Source organism: Falco biarmicus, chromosome 1, assembly GCF_023638135.1.
Source record: "Falco biarmicus isolate bFalBia1 chromosome 1, bFalBia1.pri, whole genome shotgun sequence".
NCBI classification, from domain to species: domain Eukaryota; kingdom Metazoa; phylum Chordata; class Aves; order Falconiformes; family Falconidae; genus Falco; species Falco biarmicus.
In genome coordinates this window covers 23,401,867-23,422,213 of record NC_079288.1, presented here as the reverse complement: position 1 = coordinate 23,422,213, position 20,347 = coordinate 23,401,867, and the positions used below count along the sequence as shown (strand labels likewise).

At 58.9% G+C, this 20,347-nt stretch overlaps 1 protein-coding gene across 10 annotated transcripts in view; it reads right to left on the bottom strand.

The window, feature by feature from the left end:
* The window catches only part of GTF2IRD1 (GTF2I repeat domain containing 1), a 67,630-nt gene extending 51,917 nt beyond the window's left edge, over window positions 1–15,713 (bottom strand). For 8 of the 10 annotated variants that reach the window (XR_008825883.1, XM_056361910.1, XM_056361934.1 and 5 more), the window contains exon 1: window positions 15,586–15,713. The gene's annotated coding sequence lies outside the window, so the exon portion shown is untranslated. The remainder of the gene's footprint in view (window positions 1–15,585) is intronic. The other 2 variants (XM_056361960.1, XM_056361968.1) reach the window with 1 other exon arrangement.
* Window positions 15,714–20,347: the final 4,634 nt, after the last annotated feature.

Sequence of the window (20,347 nt, the reverse complement as noted above, 5' to 3'; positions counted from 1 at the left end):
ACTCCAGGGCACCCGACTGCTTGTGCCCACACACCCCCTGTGCCCGCAGCCCTTACCTCGCCAGCTTTCTCAGACCCCCCGTATTTTTCCCCTAACTCCTTCCAGCCAGGTAGTACCGGGCAGAACAAGCTCCCACGACCGGACACCTCCTCCCCTGTTTTATTTTACCGACAAAACCCAGGGCACCTGCTGGAAAAGCTTCTCACGTACACCCCGGCACCACAACATCCACCGGCATCGCCGCCTCGGCTCTGCTTTCCCAGATAATCTGGTGCCCGCTGTGGTTTAGTCCCACTTAGAAAAGAAGCAAAGAGCAAACCGGGGGCTCCCGTGGGGGACGCGTCCGCTGCATGAATTTAGCTTCCCCCCCCCCCAACCAGGGTGTTGCATTCTGCTGCTGCCTTGGTTTTCTTAAGCCTGGCCTAGGCGGGCACACAAATATAATAGAGTAAAATTACAGTAGGGGTTCTGTCTAGTGCAAAGAGAGACGGAGCGGGATCAAGTGCCCTTCAGAAGCTGCATCTCATCTCCCCCAGGATAAACACTTTCATGTCACGGCGGCTGCTGGGGGGGATCGCTCTGCCTGCGGAGCTCGAGCAGCACGGCTTTCAGCTCTAGACAAGTTTCCACGCCGCAATCTCGTGGCAGGCAGGCACAGAAGCTCTCGCTTCAAGCAACTGCCTCTTCATTTATTAAAGAAATTAATAATAAAAAAAAAAAAAGGCGGGGGGTGGGGGGAAGTAAGCATTAATCCAAGCGTTCCCACCATTGCAGGGGAGGGATGCTGTGAGCGCTGTGCATGGAAAGTGGCCGTGGCTGGTGGCAGCGAGGCCAGAGATGGACTTCACAGTGCCCAATGGGTGAGTCAAGGCACCCAGCCATGGGGACCTGGGCGCCTGCGTGGCTCTCCGCATTCAGCCTCCCTGCCCAGGGGGATGCCCAGCCCCAAAGCCTGGCCCGTGACGGGGAGCTCAGCACCCCTTCCCACATCAGAGCAAAGCCCGTGCTTTGCCATTCCTAGAAGAAGCAGCGGGCAGCAAGGGCACGGAGCGGCATCCCACGCGCCAGGGCTCGGGTTGCACTTCCCAGAAGCGGGCAGCCGGGGAAGCCAAAATTAGCAGGCGACTAATTCTGCCCCTCGGTACATCCCCTGCTCCTGCACCACCATGACTGCTGCTTATCACCAGAAGATGCCGGCAAGCCCTTGCCTAGAGAAAAAATGAGATGAAACGAGCCCAGAAGCCACAGGACAACTTGCAAGGCAGGTCTTGGGGTTGCACCAAGCTCAGTCCCCAGGCCTGTATCACCTCACCCCCCCACATCGATACCCGGGTCCAGCTCTGCACACCCCAACGGGCGCTGGGGCAGGGAAGGCAGGCAGATACAGTTCCCAGCCTCCGGTTCAGCGCTGTAAGCTAACGCTGGGGTTATTTAAAGCCCGAGTTTTAGCAGCATTCAGCTACTGGTTGCGTGATCAGGATAAAAAATCGCAATCCTAATTCCTGGCCCCCCGGTGCCTATGGCAACTGGTATCCGTCTCCTTGGAAACTAATCTCGTGGTATTTGAACAATGTACCAAGGGCCTTTAATCTCCCAAACACTGTAAATCTTTATTCTAGCCTGCTCTCCTCCTACCCCAAGAGCCAACATAAAAAGCCCGTTGTTTTCCATGAAGTCACCAAGAGCCTAACTTGAATTTTATATTACACAGACACATCTTTTTGCTTTTTTTTTCCTTCCCTTTCGCACCCCCCCCCCGCTAAATTAAGGAAAAATCCCATGTTCACGATGCCCACAGGTGCACCAGCACTGGCCCCACACCACAGTACAAGGTTTGCTTTCTCTGAACAGTGCCCAATGCTCTGTCCCGGCTATCGCCTCAGTTGGTGTGCCCACCTTGTGTCTGTCTAACCACGTACTGCTCCATGTAATAGTAACAAATAATGATAATTCTGAATTACCTAGCAGAAAAATCCCCAAACTGCAAATAGAGAGAGACGCAGCGCCCAGGCGGGGGGGCATGAGTTTGCAAGGGCTCAGCAGAGGATGGCCCAGCCTGGTCCTCACCATGAAAGGGGATGCTGGCGTCTTGCTCCACAACACTCAACCCCAAGGTTTTATTCTTTTACAAAGCTGCTGTTGATGGCACTGATCCATCCCAACCCCCGACTCCAGCCCATGGCCACCACTGCTCAGCACCGGCCTTCTGCTCTGCCCAAGGAGGTCCCCGATAGAGAGCCGCTACCTAATCTCATTAGTTTTCTCTCTGGCTATTGGTGTCTCAGTGTCGAGTATTCCCTGTGTTTCAGGATGGGCTATTTGCTAATCCCACGCCTGGATAAGAATATAATCTCCGCCACATAAATAAGCTCAATAAAAAAAATAAAATTACTTTCTAAGAGGATGAAAGGAGGCTTGGAGATGGGAGCATCCCGCGCCCTGAGCTCCCCGCTCCTTCCCTCTCCCTTCTCCCTTATTTCATGGGATAGATTGGAAAGGCAAGAGCAGATCCGGGGTCGCCCCAGCACTCACCCACTGCCCCAGCCCGGTGGCGGGGAGCACGTGTGCTGAGAGCCGGTGCCGCTGTGCCCTGTCACCCATGGCCTTGACGCCTGCCCAGAATCGGGCATCCCACGCAGGCAGGGGACTCATCACCGGCAATGGAGGAGCCTTTGCTGAAGCCGGGCACACAGCCACCCCTGCGTGACCCTCCAAGGGAGCCAGCAGTGCCACCTGGAAGGGGGAGGCTGCCGGCAGCTGCTGCCCCAGCCAGCCTGGATCCCCATTTCCTTCCTGGGCAGCCTCTGGCCATGGCACCAGCCCCGAAACCGGCTGTTTCTCATGCAAACCCCAGCAAACCCCGCCATTACTGCGGCGCTATCAGGGATCGGCATCACCGCCGGCTGCCAGACACAAACAGCCGCGGGTGCCGCATGGCCCCCACCCAGCTCAGGCACAGGCATCACCCTCCACTGGCAGACGATGCGCCGGGAGCCACCGGGACCGGCCACGGACACTCTGGCTTCCCTGGACCCTGGCATCACAACCAGCATCACGATGGCTGCAGCGCCAGGTCCTGCTGTGCTGCTCCTGCATCCCAAGAGCAGCATCCCGGTGGCTGGGGGCGGCCCAGGGGCTGGTAGAGTCATGCACCTCCAACGTGTCCCCACCGGTGTCACCGTCCCTGCAGCTCTCACGGGGAGATTCGCTGGTGTCTAATACAGCTTGGGTGCGCACCGTACGATTTTCCCCCGCCACGTTCACGGGGGCTCAGCATTTTTGAACACGGTGCCCTGAGCACAGCAAACTCTGCTGCGCTGGGTGGCAGCCACCCAGCAGGGAGGGGACAGGCAGACAGACGGATGGGGACAAACCCACACCCAGAGACGGTGATTACACACCCATGGGTGCCAAACTGCCAATTCCCTGGCGACGCCTGTGCCCCTTGGGGCTGTGGGAGCTGCCCACGTGCATCAGTGCCTTCACCTGGGAAGGGCGATGCAGCATCCCGGGGGGTTCGTGGTGGTGCTGGGTCCCGCCTTGCCCGGGTGGTGGGATTTGGGATGCGGTGGGGTGGGAAGGCAGCAGGCGTGGGGCGGAGGCGGCGGGAGCGGCTCCGATAGCCAGTGATTGGAGCCATGACTCAAAGGCTGCCCTGGGGAGCCCTGCAAGGACTGCCCCGGGCTGGCCAGGATCTGGCCCTAAACTACAGCCAGGCCCTCTCCCACACGCTGCTGCTCAGGGTTACGCCGGGACAAGGTGACCTGGCCGCTGCCACCTCCTCCCTCCCGGGCTGTGCCAGTGCTCGGGCCCCAGCATAGTGGCCTGGGCCAGCATTTCCCTTCCCCTGATGCCTCGACCCCCCCGAAGCACACAAGCCCCTTCTTGCACAGGGGAGAGCTGGCCTGTGACCAGCCCCAGCTCCCACAACTTTGGGGGGACGCCGCCTGCCTTGACAGTGGGCCAGTTCAGCTCACCGACCCCCAGCCGACCAGCCATCCCCACGCCGCTCACCCCACACCGGGGCAGCCTAGCAAGGGTAATCAGCCAGCAGAGGGGTCCCCCAACACCAGCAAGAAGGGGGCCCCCAGGGGTGCTGAGCCCCAGCCCCGAGCCCCCACGGTGCTGGCACTGCCACGACCACGACACGGCACACGGGCACGAACCCAGCGCAGCCTGAGGTCTCGCAGAAACACATGTTCCCCCCTGCTAAATTCCGGCTTAATTCTCATTTCCATTGTGTTATGAAACACATTATCTGTTGAAACTAAGTCAACAGTTGTTTGCATTTACGTGTAAACACAGCGAATATTAGGAACGGGGCCAGCATTATATTTGCATACGAAATGCTGCCTGCGCTGCCCTCTCTCCCTGGCTCTTCTCCATCCCTGCAGTTAAAGACACCAGGATGCAGAGAGACGGTGAAACCCAAGACAGGAGCAGCCTGAGAAGCAAAACCCCCTTGTTTTTTCCCTATTTTTATTTCTGTGCAGCAAGAGAAAAAAACCCATCCCTTTAAACCCACGTAACGCACCGACATGCACACCCCCTTCATCTTGGGCCCAAACCAAAACCGCTTCAAATTCCCAATGATACGCATATCTTATCAGGCCCGCTTTGCATAGCGCATAAATATTTATTTGCTTTTAATCCTGCAAAGCAAACCTGCCTCGTGGCACATTTCCCTTAATCGGCAGCTCCGGCGCCCGACGAAGCGCCCAGAGAAGCGGCGTCCCAGATTTGGAACCTGCTTTGGGTGTGAGGGCAGGGAAATCAGCACCCAACGCCCAGCACCCAGCGCCTCTCGGGGTGCCTGGGGCAGGTTCAGGGGGTGCTGAGGCAGCTGGAAGGCACCCCGGTTCCCTGCCACTGGGGAAAACAAGAGCTTGGCTCAGACACCCCATAAATAACAGAAAATAAATACATGTGCGTTGTGGTTTGGGTGTCAGAGGTGGCTCAGTGCCGGTGTGGCTCTGAGATGGTGATGCTGCCAGGAGACGTGACACCAGGGGTGGGGACTGGCCCCCCAAAAAATGAGATTTTTGGGGCTGAGCACCTTGTCACGGGGAAGGCAGAGAGCACACAGTTTAGTTTTTGGGCTTGCGGCTTATTTTTTGCACTTGGGCTTGTCAAGTTGAAAAACAGAAACCCTCCAATGTGGACACTTATGAGATGGGAAACGAGGGGCTGCAGCGCTGGGGAACAGCTCGGGTTACCACCATCTACCCATCACCCCGGTTCAGGATGCTGCCAAGCACAGACCCATGCCCCAAACCCTGCCGAGACCCGCACAACCTCACACACCACGAAACCTGTAGAAACCGATATAAAAATGTGAATTTTCAAACATCAAATCACCCCAACACCAAAAGCCCCCGAATTACCTCTTGCTTCAGCCAGAAGGATGGGAAGCAGTGTGCTCACCCACATCCACTCCCGCTCCACGGCAATCAAAGCGTTCGCATCGGGACCCATGGAGCCTGAGATTGTGAATTCATTTCTTAATCAGTTCCCCTTAAATAGGTGGCAAGCGATCAGGCAAGGGGCACCCACTGCCCCGCAGCAAGGGTGCTGAGCCCGGGGGAGCCAGCGTGCTCTCGGCACGGCTCTGCGCCATGCGCAGCCACAGAGCAGGTAAAGACGGAGCTACTTTCTAGTGGGCAAGTAAATATTTAAATAGGCAGCTGTATTTCAGCCACTCCGCCACCGTGCCTCATCCTCTGTGAAGCTGCTGGCTCGGATGGAGCCCAAAAATCTAATTAAAAGCAAAATGCTGGTTTCCCCCCAAGATGGGAGGAAGCACCTTAATCTCTGCCCAAGGCCAGTGATCCCGGAGGAGAAACCACCCCAGCCACCCTACAAGAGGCTTTCCCTGGGTGCTAAGTGTGATCTCTCATCTCTCCAGCATCTTCACACAGTGAACCTCGCAGCCCGAATCTGTGACCCCCAGCGCACCAGCACCTCCAAGGAGGGGTACCGCTCCATCCTCCCCCAGCCCCTGTGCACATCACCTCGCTGCCGGGGACACGAAACACCCCGAAGAGGCAGCCTGGCTCTCCCCAGCATCCTTCCAGCCACTCAGAATACCAAGGGCAATAAAGAGAGACTCAAGCAGAAAGCAAAATCAATACTGAGAAGGAAGGTTCTGGGCTTGAACGCCTTCCGTAGCATCGCCGGTGAAAAGTGGGTTAGTGAAGGAGGGGGGTGGAAAGGACAGAAACCCTCGGCACACCCACAGCACATGGGTTTAAGAGGAACGGCATTTGCTCTAAGGTTTTCTATAGGCATCACTGACGGTTTTGAGGTGGGGAAGCATGTAGGGGGGGCGCAGACCCAACCCAGCACCCCCTGAGCCTCATCTGACCACAAGAAAAGAGTTATGGGGAGGAGAAAGGAAGGGCACCCCAGCACCACATCCTGGCTCCCACCCAGGCGATGCCGACGTGCACCCATTTTGCTTTTGGGGGGTGCGGAGGCGCAGGGAAGGGGCACAGGGGCCAGCAGGCTGTCTGCCAGCCTCCCACGGCTCCCCTCGCTCACAGCCCCGACCAGAGCCATTTCCCTTCCTGCTCTCCCAGACTTGCACCTCCGAGGGGCTGGCTCCGGCTGCCGACTGGCACCGCCATCCCTGCCCCAACTGGGACAGCAACCGGGGGGAGCAAAGCCCACCCGTAACATGGGAAAGCCCGCATCCCAGAGCATCCTCAGCAGGGGCCACCACCGCGGTGACAACTCCACGCTATTTTTAATTACCAGGTTGAAAATAATAAAGGATGTCTACGTGCTCTGCCACACAAATGGCAACCCAGCGCAAGCCCAGCTGTTAAAAATAGCCCTTTCCAGAAGCGCGGCTGCCAGCCACCCACAGGCACCCTTGGCCCCATGAGACGCACGCTCCACTCCATCCATTGGCATCACCGCATCAGGTCCACAGCATGCCGGAAGGTCAGTGAACATGGAAATACGCATCTTACATAAATGAAATAAAATAACCAGAAGCCAAAAAAAAAAAAAAAAAATTCAACGATACCTATGATGCTAGGGGAGAAAGAAAGAACTCAGGGGGAAGAAAATTTCTCAGCGATGAAACCACAACCCAAGCAGCCTGCTTTGAGAGAGTATTTAAAGATGAGGGGATTTGTGCGCTTCGAGGTGCGGAGGGGACACAAGCATCACCCTTGCCGGCAGCTAAAGTAGAGGAAACTTTTGTATCGCTGCGGCAGTGCCGGAGCCAGCTTTTATCATGGAGAGCCTCGTGTGCAGGCAACGATAGGGCTGGATTTCTGCAGGTGTAATTCCCACGGAGATAAAGACCTTGTTTTTCAACAAGCTACGGCATCGTACATAAATTACAACAGCAAGCATGGGGAAACAAAGAGGTTTTCAAGAGAGTGCGTAATCCTCAGAGGGACGGTGCGGGGAAACCCGGCAGGTGGCTGTGGGGAGATGTCGCAGGAGATGTGGGGCTAATCTCATGCTCTCCCACCCCCTGGAAAAGAATAAACCTTTGGGCAAGTGGGGGGAAAAAATAATTAGCCCACTCAAACGAAAAGTATTTGAAGGGCGCAGGATGGGGATGGGATTGGATGCTGGGATGCACCACCGCTGCCTGCTCTTCCTTGCAGTGGGATCCAGCAAGGAGCAGCGGGAAGGGCACAGGTGGGTGCTGGATCCATCCTGGAGCCAGCCCTTTGCTCCGGGAGCTTACACAGGGAGGGCTGGGGGGGCACAGCACCAGGGCGCTCAGCTCACGGGACTCAGGTCACGCTCGTCTTTTTTTCTCCTCTCTCTTTTTAAGTAAGATAAATAAATACAACCTGACACTAATTCTAACGGGTTTCATAAATGTTTAATGTCCTGTTAAAGGTCGCTGGCTGCCCACTCCTGCCACAGATCTGCAGGAACAGCACATGGGCCACTCGGGCTGAACTGTGCCGTTCCACCAGGGATCTGACGGCCGGCACGCTGCTCTCCCACCGGGCATCGCCTGGCGTGTGCCAGAAACCTGCCGCCAACCCCCTGCCAAGCTTCATCCGGGGATGTCTGCATTTTGGGGGGGGGACGGACGGGGGGGACAAAAATACCAAGCTCTAATCCGGGGTACGATGCTGTAATTTCACTTCAAGGGTTTCTAGGCATTTTTCCCCAGAAAGCTGAGATGAAATTACAGCCCGGCAATGCCCTTAAAGGGTGCGGAGCAATTTATTTTCAGTGATCCTCCTCTAATGAAGCTAATTTATAACCTTGTCAGAAGGCGCACGCAGACTTGGGGCACCGGCACAGCTCCCTTCCCCCCGCCTGCCTTTCCCAGGATGAAAACCTCCAACCCAAACCCCAACCAGGATGTTTATTTAAGGCCCAAAACCCCAAAGGCACTTTAAACAAGCAGAGTTCCTCACATATTTTGCCAACAGAGCGCAATCCTTCCTGCCGATTGCAAAAGGGCTTCCAATGGCGGGGGGGTGGGGGGGCTGGGGTGGTGGGGGGTGTCCCTGCTGCCAGCAGGACGGGGGTACCCCACACTGCTCGGATGGGAGCAAGGATGATGCTGTGGGACCCCAGGACCTGGGAGCTTCTTGGGGTGTCCTTGCAGACCAGAGCATCCCCACGTGTTGGGGTCTCCACAGCTCAGCAAAGTGGTGACCCAGTTTTGGAAGGACCTGCCGACACCATCACAACAGCCCCACCGCGCTCTGATGGGAATCGCTCCTCACCAGCTGGAAGGGTTCAACAGCTCATCCCCTGTCCGGTTAAAAGAGAGGAAACCATAGGAAAAAGCCCTTTCTCCATCCATACCAACCCCTCGTGTTTCTCCTAGGACACACAAGACCCACGGCAGCCACCGGTGAGAAGGAGCAGGGAAGAAGCGGAGTGGCAGCAGCTCCCACTGCCCTGCCAGCGCCGCACAGCAGCACTTTAGCAGATGGTGGATCGTAACATCGTTATATTTACCTAACGAGATTGCTTTATTGTAGCCCTCCAACAATAAAGCCAGAGCATCTAAAGGCGGCGGCCAACTCCTGGGCTTCGACAACACAGGTGCCAAAAAAAAATAAATATCTACATTTTAAATCTATATATAAATCACGATCTCAGAGGTCACGTTAATACACCGTTTTCCCCCCACACACATACGCTAAACCACATGTGACTTGTATGCAACAAAAAAAGATGCACAATTCAATGCTTTACATCCTTCTAAGGTCCCGGGAGCAGAGCTGCAAGAGCAATTTGGGTGCTGCCACGGGTGCGCGGGGCTCAGACCCCCAGCGCCAGCCAGGACAGGCAGCACGCGTGCCAGCGACGCCGCTCCTCCAGCCGAGGGCTACCGCTGGTTGCTGGCACAGCCGGCGGGGTCCTAGCCTCCTAAATACTAATGCAACACAAATAATAAAGATAATTCCCACATATTTAATCATTGCCAGATCTCTGGGTAGAAATGGTAATCAGGCCCCTACTAATTAGGGAGACATAATCCTGCCTTTCCTACAGGTTTTTCCATCCCCATCACCTACCCTGCAAGGAAAGAAGCAGAAAGCTGACCCGATAGGGAGGAGGGTGACTTTGATGGAAGCCTCAAATAGGTCCCAAAGCCCGACCGCAGTGGGCACAGCACCATCCTGCCAGGGCTGGGGGGGACATGCCACAACCCCCATCCTGCGGGGCTTGGCGCCAGTTCAGCCCCGAATGCAAACCATCCTTTACGATGGTTTTAGGGTTTTTTTTATTTTGAGAAGCTCCGAGCAGCAGCATCCATCCAGGAAAACCTGCCCCTTGCCACATGCGCCCCTCTGGGGTCTCCGTCCCGCAGCAGGGTACGGACCAGCAGCCCCACAGCTCATCTCAAGCCTCATCCCAAAATTTGGGTATCCCGGAGGCTCTCCCTGGTGGCTGCTGGTAGGCGAGGGCAGCGCCAGCCTTACGGGCACTGCTCCCTGCTGCTGTCACCCATGTGCCATGCCACGCGTGCTCCCCAGTGCCAAGCCCTTACAAAGTGGCTGAGCTTAATTTCAGGCACGAGGGTTGCCACTAATTAGAAGCAGGGCTGGGTCTGCCTCTTTCACCTGTGCGTGCCAGTGGAGGGGGCTCTGCCCGCCTCCAGGGAGCCACCTCCATCCCCGGCACCGTGGTCGGAGCCAGCCCCACCGCCCAGGGCCAACCCTTGGGTGCCACCGGGCTGGAGCTCCAGCAGCAGATGAGCAACCCGGTGGCCGGTGGCCAGTGTCCCAGGGCAAGGTCACCTCACGCGGGCCATTTCCCAGGCAGGAGGCACGTCCACGCAGCCACAGGTCCAGGCAAGTTGTGAGCTCTGCCACGACCCGGGCGCAGGGACACGCTCATCCCTGCATGCCACCCTTTGAAGGTGGGCAAAGGATCTTCTCTCACGGCCACAGGATAAGCCCCAGGAGATCTTCACCTACTGCGATGGCTTCATTTCCCGGGTGTTACCTTGCTCTGGAGCACTCCTGCTCTGCTCACCACGAGTTTTCCCTAAGCCAGGCTGACTGCCCTGATGTCCTTCTAACCAAGAGTTAGAGGGAAAGCTTTCCGGGCTGGTTTTTTTTCTTTTTTTTTTAGCAAAGGAGAAGGAAGCCAAGGGCTCCTTAACACATCCACCCCCTCCCTTGGCCAGGGACGGGGCTTAGCTCCTACCTCTTCACCAAACACTTCTTCCCATGTAAAGGGACTTTCCAGCCCCACTTCAAACCACCCCATAAAGCTGCTGGTTATCAGGGCCTGGGCACCACACGTTTCTCTCGGAAGCACGCAAATCCCTCTGACCTCCATCCACCCATTCCAGGGGGAGGTTTCTCCTCCAGGAGCATCCCAGCTAAGCAGGACACACAAGCCCTGGCAGCAACCAGCACACACCACCAAAAAGCGCGAGAAATGCTTCAAAAAATAAAAAAGGTGACAAAACATTCCTCCCACCAGTGTTCCTCCTGGCCATCTCCTGAGGGATCTACACCCCAACGCGCCCCCGAGCTCCCAGGTTTCCCTCTGCCCAAGGTGCTCCAGGAGCAGATCAGCAGCAGGTCCACAGTGCCCACCACGAGCCTGTGCGCCCACCCGCCTGCACCCACTTGGATGGCTCAGCAGTGCAGCACGCCACATCGGGGATGTCACCCACGGGCAGGGGACATCTGGGTTTGTCCCCTTCCATCTCCTGGGGCAGAGGACCGAGACAGGCAGGCGGGCGCTGGATGACACATTTCCAGGAGCCCTCCTGGGTCCACACCAACCTCCCCGCCGGCGCCTGCTCCTTTTGATGTTGCACATTTAAAGAAAACAAAGACAGACACTTCATCCCTCAGGTGAGAGGTGGAGATCAGCTCTGAGGGGGGAAGCCCTGGTAAAGGACAGTGACATCCACGTGGACACACAGCAGCAGAGCTGTGCTCCTCACCAGTCCCTGCTCGGCCCGCTGAGGTTGATTCTCTTCTTGAACCAGCCAGGCCAGCACGGAGCAGAGTCAAGGAAACGTGAAGCCAGAAAACTCAAACAGAAGCTGTTTGCCTGCAGGAATGTAAATCCCACCTCGGTACAACTGCTCTCCAGGAGGGGCTTCGTGTGCCGAGTGCTTTTCTTCGCAGCATCCTACCTAGGGCAGCAGCAAAGCTTCCTTTCCCACAGGTAAGTCCCTCAGAAATCCCTGCCAAAGCGTTCGTAAGGCAGCGTTTGGCAGCAGCTCCAGAAACAGGATGAGACGCGGGGATATTCCCACAACAGCCATGCCCCAGCTGCTTTGGGGGATTTCTCCGGCTGCAGCCCCCACCCCAGCGCATCGCTCCCCCACCACCACAGGAGCAGCATGTGGCAGGGACGAGCACCCACCCGGGCTCACTTGACATTTTTCTCTTGGGCTTGAAGCAAATTCAGCCACCAGGGCTGCCCTAAGAAACGAAGCATCGAACCGGTGAGTGAAAACCCCCAAAGACCACCTGGAGCCTGGCCACCACGCAGCCCCGAGCCTCCCACCGCTTCTGACCGGGCTGAAGGCTCCTCACCTCTTTTCAAAGACAATCATAGAATCATTTAAGTTGGAAAAGACCTTTGAGATCATCGAGTCCCACCGTTAACCCAGCACTGGAAGCCCACCATATCCCTAAGCACTGCATCTACACATCTTTTAAACACCTCCTGGACGGCGAGTCCACCACTTCCCCAGGCAGTCTGTTCCAGTGCCCAACCGCTCTTTTGTGGAAGAAATTTTTCCTAAAAGGCCTCAAGAGATGTGAATAAAACACGTTCTGTGAAGGGCCAGGCTGCAACAGGGCAGAGCAAAGTCATGGGAAACCTTGCTCCTGTTTGCACGTACCTGCCACCTCCCTGGCAAACCCGCGGCCAGGGCTGCTCTCCACCCCCAGCCCCACTGCTCAGACCAGCATCCAGATGGACACCAGAAGCCCTTCCCGACAGCTTCCAGCTGGGCTCTTCCCAATAAATGAATCAATAAACACATTTTTAGCTCCTGGATGGATATCTCCATCCTGAGAAGGGGCTCCCGTACGTTCTTTCCTCTCCTTCTCCCTGTCCTTGAGAGGGGAAGGCTTCTGGTGGTGGCAAACCCACCCCAGGTGCCTTCAGCATCTGCCTCTGCTCTCCACAAAGCCCCAGAGGAGGTTGGGCATTGCCAAGAAGGTGCAACACGGGCAGACATGGCTGGAGGGGCAGCAGAGCACGGGCACCAGCACAGCCCCTTGCCCCAAACCATCACCTACCACTTAAACCCAAGCGCAGCCATCCTGGGAGCAGCACTCCCCATCCACACCTCCACTGCCATGAGGATCCAGCACCACATCCACCCACCACAGGCATCTGCAAAGGGATGCCGGCAGCACAAGGAGCAATCATGCCCGCTGGCCACCGGGCAGGGCAAGGCACTGCTGCCCAAGCCGACGACGGCCACCGCCGAGCCCTGTGCCCACCCCAGGGGTCAGCCCCGCAGTGGGCCACCGGCTGGGGACGAGCCTGGCCGGTGACCGGAGTTCCTCCACATTCCTCCAGCCTGGCTGCCGGGGTGCAGAAATTCCCAAAGGAAGTACGGGGCATTGATAATTGCCGAAAAAAATCTGAGCTATTTCCTGCAGGAGCAGAAGATGGGAATCCCCCATCAGCTCCAACGGCGAGAGGTCGCTTGTTTTGGTCTGGGATTTTGGGGTTTGGGGTTTTTTTCTCCTTCCTTTAAGCAGAACATCGCTCAAGTCATACGTGATACACATCAAGTGGGACAGCCAGAACTGTCCTCTGTGCTGGCCCCAAAGCCCACCCTCCTGGTCACCTCCTGCCCCACGCAAGGTCCCACCGGACACCTACCAGCACCGTGCCGGGCTGCCCCGAGGGCACCACGTCTCTCACCCGGGCTGGTAGGGCAGGTTCCTAAATACATCCCTGAGCAGGTTCCTAAATACATCCCTGAGCAGGTTCCTTCCCTCTTACTCTTGGCTTCTCATTAGCAAACCTGAACGAGCAGCGACCCAGGGCAGCACCAGCAGCTCCCCTGCCCAGCCGTGACAGCCCTCCCGGGAGGGACAGTAGAGGGAGGCCATGATGGCCACCAGCGCCCGTCCCCCTCCATCACCCCCAGCTCCTGCAAGCACCCCGCCAGCGCAGCCGCCCGACCCCTGCCCGCACCAGCGGCCACACATCCCGGGCAGGGATCACCCCAAAAACGCGGCCTTGGGGGGCAACGCCAGCCCGGATAGCAGCGGGGCAGGGCAGCCCCGTGGCACAGCGGGACACCCAGTCCGGTGGTCACTGGCACCCTGGCACCAGGGGCAGCCACACCACGCTGCCGCGGCTCAAAGGTGGCTCGGGCACCCAGCTGACAGCTCGCCACCGGCCCAGGGCTCGCTGCCCTGGGGGGGCCACAGGCCACGGCAGAGGCACCGAACCACGGCCTTTAGCCCCCCAGCCCCTTGGCCACCAGCAGGGTCAGGTCTGCCACCGGCAGCTGCTGCACCGCTTTCTCATCTCCGAGCGGGTGCTGCGGCCGTTCCCCCGGAGCAGGGAATTCCGCGGGCTCGGACGGGTGACAGCCGGTACAGCGGGGCTGCCTGCGCTGGCGGGGACCGGAGACCCGGGATCTTGCGGAATTAACGGCGCTCATGTGCAGGATTAATCCCCAGCAGCTCCTCCAGCAGGAGCAGACACCCCAAAGCGGGGGGCTCCCGTCACACGAGGCTCCGTGCCACTGTCCCCAGCCGGTTCCAGCATCCGGAGCCTGCACGCCAACGGGCAACGATGCAGCAGGAGGCCGAGCCACGGACCCCCAAGCACCCGCGACACCCAGCCCCGTGGCTCTGCAGTGATGCTCGGCGGCACCCCCACCTCCCGAAGCGCTCTCGCCGCAAGCCCCCAGCGTTACCTGCACGGCTCCGAGGCTCGCTCCGGCGCAAGGCGCATTAACAGCATCGCTCCGATGGACGGATAGCCCAGCTAAACCTGCCGCCAGCCCCACGCGCTGGAAGGACAAGGGCACCGGCTCCCCAGGGAGCAACTTTCTCCCCATCACGACTACCCCCACGCACCCAGAGCCCCCGGCTCGCCCCCGCCAGCCCCGGGGGGCCACAGAGGATGCCTGTCGCTCCAGCCCGTGGGCCACCGTGCGAGGCCAGGTGGCCAGCCCAGCCGAAGCCCCCAGCGCTTCGTCAGCTCAACCCTGTTTCTATTTCCAGCCGCGCTGCTGCTGCTCCCCGTGCCGGCGGAGGCGAGCCCCGGCACCCCACTTGCCGCTTCCCCCCTGTTCGGCACCGCCGGGCGCAGCTGGGGCAAGTGGTAGCCCTGGGGCTGCCTTAGGCACATGGGACATCGTTGGGGTGGTGGGCACCGAAGGCCAGCCCGGCATCCCCTGCCCCACCGCCCCGGCACCATCGCCCCCCCAGCCCCCTGCCTTACCGCCCCAAGCACCCCTGCAGCGCTGGCACCCCCCAACCCCTAATGCCCCCCCCCCAGCCTTATTGCCTCTTGGCATCCCCCCAGCCCTGCTGGACCCCACCAACCCCAAGCCCCAGCATCACCCCCAGCATTCCCTCCCGCCAGCCCTAATGCCCCCCAAGCCCCAAAGAGCTCAACACCCCCCACAGCCCCACCAACCCCAGCATCCCCCCAGAGCCCTCCAGCCCCCCAACATCCCCCCAGTCCTATTACCCTGCAGCATCCCCCAGCCTCAGCACCCCCCCACCCCACAGCCCTATCGCTCCCCAGCATCCCCCAGCCCTCCTGCCCCCCGCATCCCCCAGCATCGCTATCACCCCCCAGCAGCCCCCGAACCCCCGGCACCCCACCACCCCGCAACCCTATTCCCCAAGCATCCCCCAGCCCTACCACCCCCCAGCACCCCTCTCCACGAACCCAGCACCCTCTCACCCCTATTCCCCCCAGCATCCCCCAGCCCTACCACCCACCCCCACGAACCCCCCACCTCCCCACCCCTATTTCCCCCCAGCATCCCCCAAACCGTGCCGCCTCCCCAACACCCCCCTTGGCCCACTGTTCCCCCCCGCACTGCTACATCCAGGACTGGGACTGAGGGGGGGGTGGGCACATTGGGGGGGGGGGGGGGGGGGCAAAACTTTTCCTTACCGCGGGCGGCTCGGGCGCGGCGCTCCTGCCTCCCCCGGCGAGGCTGCGCGGGAGCGGCGGGAGCGGCGGGGGCGGGCGGGCGGGGGCCGGGATGGAGCCGCCTCCCGCCTCCCGCCGCCTCCCTCCTCCCCGGGCGGAGCCGGTGCTGCCCGATGGGGCTTAAAGACAAGAAAAAGGAAGGAGGGAAGGCGGGGGGGGGAAGAGGGGGGAAAAAAAAAAGGGAAAAAAAAAAGGAGGGAGGGGGGGCGTTAAAAAAAAAAAATCCCACCCCAAGCTGGGAAAGGAGAGCAGCTCTTTGTTCTGTAATCCCAGTAAAAGTGCCAGCCATTCGCCCCGCCGCTAATCCCAACCCCGCTCAACGGCACCATCCATTGGCTGCCATTTACATACGGGATTAAGCAGCCCGATAACCGGCCGGGGGGGTTGGGGGGAGGGCTGAGCTCTATTAAGTCCTTTCATGCCGCTCCGGAGCCGTGCCGAGAGGCGCCGAGCCGAGCCGTTCCAGCTGGACACGGCTCGGCGCGGCTCGGCACGGTAGCCCACTTGGTTCCTGGGGTGGTCACAGGGGTGCAATGGGGACCTGTCGCCACCTGTTGGCGTTGGCATGGCTCGGCTTGGCACGGTTCGGCACGCTCCTTGTGTGGTTTGGCACGGTATGGCTTGGCACAGCTTTGCCCTGGTAGAGTTTGGCTTGGCACGGCTTGGTCCTGCGTGGCTCAGCATGGCACGACATCGCCCCGTGTAGCTTGTCTCAGCTCGGTATGGCACGGCATGGCTCAGCACAGCTCTGTGCAGCATGGCACAGCTCGACATGGCCTGGCACGGCTCTGCTCAGGTTAGCACACCTTGGTTTAGCACGGCATGGTTTGGCACAGCCTGGCTTTGCACAGCTCGGCACGGCATAGCACAGCATGGCACAGTCTTGCCCTGCATAGTTAGCTCAGCACGGCTTGGCTTAGCATGGCACAGCTTAGCATGACACAGCATGGCTTGGCACAGCCCTGCGTGGCATGGCTTGACAGCGCGGCGTGGCCTGGCCCCGCACGGCACAGCTCATCGGTGCATGGCCCAGCCTGGCTCAGCACAGCCCGTTACGGCACGGCCTGGCATGGCATAGGTGGGCTTGGCAGGGCATGGCACAGCCTGGTGCTGTATGGCCCAGCTTAGTACGGCACAGCTCGGCACAGCACAGCATGGCCCAGCCTAGTATGGCACAGCTTGGCATGGCATGGCCCAGCTTAGTACGGCACAGCTCAGCACAGCACAGCATGGCCCAGTTTGGCACAACACATCATGGCATAACCCAGCATGGCCCAGCTTGGCACAACCTGGCATAGCCCAGCATGGCATGGGATAGCATGGGCCAGCACGGCACAGCTCAGCATGGCCCAGCATGGCCCAGCTTGACACGGCGCAGCCCAGCACAGCCCAGCTTGGCATGGGACAGCTCGGCACAGCCCAGCACAGCCCAGCATGGCCCAACTTGGCATGGGACAGCCTGGCACTGCACAGCACAGCCCAGCCTGGCACAGCACAGCACAGCATGGCCCAGCTTGGCACGGCACAGCCCGGCATGGCCCAGCTTGGCACGGCACAGCCCAGCACGGACCAGCATGGCCCAGCTTGGCACGGCACAGCCCGGCATGGCCAAGCTTGGCACGGCACATCATGGCCCAGCCCAGCGTGGCCCAGTTTGGCACAGTACAGCCCAGCATGGCCCATCTTGGCACAGCACAGCTCAGCATGGCCCAGTTTGGCACGGCACAGCCTGCCATGCCCCTGCCGGCTGGCCCAGTGGTCCGGGCTGTGCCAGGAGCCGGGAGCAGGGAACAGCTCTTCCCCCAGCGCCTCGCGGCACATTAAGGAACAGCGAATTAAAACAAATGAAAAACTATTAAAAATAACTTGACAGCGTTTTAACCTCCAAAGTTTGGAAACTGCTGACATTTTTTTCCCTTTGAAGACGCATTATGCAGCTGCTCCATTAGCTGGATTTTGGTTTAAATAAGTGATGATTTATTACTGCTCCGGGGCCGTGGGGAGAAGAAAACATTTTAAGAGAAAACACTTTTTCCCAGTTTCTGGAGGAGCGGGGAAGGGGCTTCTCGGTGCTGCCGAGCCCCACGCGGGCACCTGGCACCCCCTGCGTCCCTCCCCGTGGCATCAGGCCTGGGAAACCTGCACGGGGGAGTGGGGCTGGGGACACCCCACAGGGACGAAGGGTTTGAGGAGCTGGGACAGGGTGGCCAGAGCTGGTCCCCACTGGGCACCCGCCATCCCTGGGGAGTGAGAACACACTCGCTGAATAATTAAATGGAAGATCTTACTCCGACGAAAGAAATCAGGGCATCTGTGGGCTAATTATCTGTAAGCCAGACCTCCCCCCCCCAAAAAAAACACCCACCAAAATTAATTGAATTAGGCCATGCGAGCACAGGAGGAGCTGCCTGCGAGGGACAGGGAGGTTTGGGTGCGGGGGTCCCCAGCACCCCTTGGCACGCTGCCAGCCCAAAAACCCTGGGTGATTTAAAAAAAAGGGGAGGAAAGTGGATTTTTGTGCAGCTGCCACCGCTGTGCCGTGCCCCTGCTCTGTGCCCTGGGAGGCTGCAGCCCCCAGTGCCTTGTTCCCACTGGGCCCCCCCCTGGGGTCAGGCTTGTGCTCGGTGTTGCTCCCCAAACCTGCCCCCCCCCCCCCCCCCCCGGACCAGACCTGCCCCCCCCCCCGGCCCATGGCCACTGGGGCCACAGCCGCCCCAAGGGAGCATTTATGGTGTCACCAGAGAAACAGGATGGTGCTGGTGTTTGGGGGGGTTACACCCCCTCCCCCCGCCCCAGCATGGGTTCGGCTGTAGGGTGGCACCTCTCGGAGCCACCCCAGGATGCCGATCCTGGAAGGGACCTTGGCCAAGAGGCTTCCTGAGGTCCTTTGGCCAAGGCCAGCGCCTGGCTCGCTCCCGACATGCGGGGAACTGTCCTGCAGGGGTGGTCACACAGCTGGGACCCCAGTGCTGAGCCCCTGGGGATGGCTCGGTGCCAGCTGGTTTTGGGGTCCCCTCTTGATCCTCACGGTTGGGGACCAAGAAATGAGGTCGGAGACCCCTGGGTGCCACCTTCGGTCACTGGTGTGTGAGTGGAGCTCAGCCCCGTGGGCAGCAGCAGCTCCCAGCAGGGTCTCGGCTTTGGGAGCCGTCCCCAGGTAGGGCCATGGGTGCTTGGGGTGTGGGGAGGTCACAGCGATCCCGAAATCGGGAGAAGGAGCCTGGGCAGGGGCCGTGGAGCAAGGCAGGCTGCGGGCTGAACCACGCGAGGGACGGGAGGGACGGGGACGGGCTGAGCCGCAGCTCGGCTGCTTGGGGAGGTCTCGGGGTGGGGGGGATGCTGCCAGCTGGGGGCTACGGACTTCAGGGGGGAGGTGGACCATGTGGTGGGACCTCACATGTTCCATCAGAACCAGGTCCACACAGGTGATGAGCATCCTTTAGGGATGCTCGCACTCGTGGAAAGGGCGCCTGGTCCAGCCGGGGGACCACTGCGATGGCTTAGTGTCCCTGGCTGTTCTTCCATCTGTGCCGGTCTCCGAAAAAATCCACTGCAACAGGACACAAGTGGGAGTGAAGCATTTTTTGGGGGGGGCACAACAATGAGCCACCCAAGCCCACCCAGCAAGGTGGCTGGCATGAGAGGGAAGGTGCGATCTGCTCTATCTGCAGCAATAAAGAAGTTCCTTGTCACAACGCTGACAAAAGAAAAGGCAGCATCACCAGAAAACAATCCTATCTGCAGAAAGATTTCTTCTTTTTTTTTTTTTAATTTGTTAATTAGTGACTGCTGGGCATCACAAGAATCGTTGTTTTCTCTGATATGCTGATTTCTTCTGTCTCTCAGTGGAATTGGAGATCACAAAAATAAAAAAAAAAGAAAAGCTGCTTCTAAAGAAGAGGGAATGGGGAAAAAGTTTTAGTAAGGTCAGAAGAAATTTAATTGAAGGAATGAGTTTATTTCTTCTTTCCTACAGGGGTATTATGTTCTTTTGCTATAGCAAATCGCTGGTTAAAACGACCAAGGCAAAACAAAATGGTTTTTAAATTATAGATCAAAGAGCGGGACATTTCTGGAAGCCCATCATGGCTCGGTGCCGCCGGGCACATCTTGGTGAGCGGAGGAAAAGCCTGGAGGAGAAAGTCCTTGGGTCTGCAGCTCCGGGTGGGAAGTTTCAGGGCTGGGGGGGGGGGGGCGGGGAGAAGCTTTCCAAGCCATCGCTCACGCCTGTAGGAACCAGACTTTGCAGGCAGCAAATGCCGCTTTCTGCGCTGCGGTTTTGGGGAGTCCACCCCGCACCAAAGCCGGCTGCTGCCGGGAGAGCTGTGCACCAAACGCGTTCTCCTTTCTTTTGCAAGATACGTGCTGTCGAGTAAAACCGGCAAGGATTCCCTGGAAAACCCGAGCTGATATCTATTGGTGCCAAACATATTTGTAGAAACATCAAAAAAAAGCCCCCCTCCACCCCCCACCCCCTGCCTGCTAGGGCATAGCAGTAGCTTCTAGCGAATATTTACTCTGCCCGTCCGCGTTTAACGTATCTGCGGTGCCAGCTGCCTGCAGCCCTGCCGTCCTTTGAATGCCGCGCTGCAAAAAAGTGTTTGCTCCAGCACAACAGATAAAATGTTTTTCTTTGAGTGCATCCCTTGAATTATTTCCATGCTAATGAAGACCCTGGCGAGGTGCTTCCAAACCAGAGCCTCCGGACAGCGACAGCATCCTG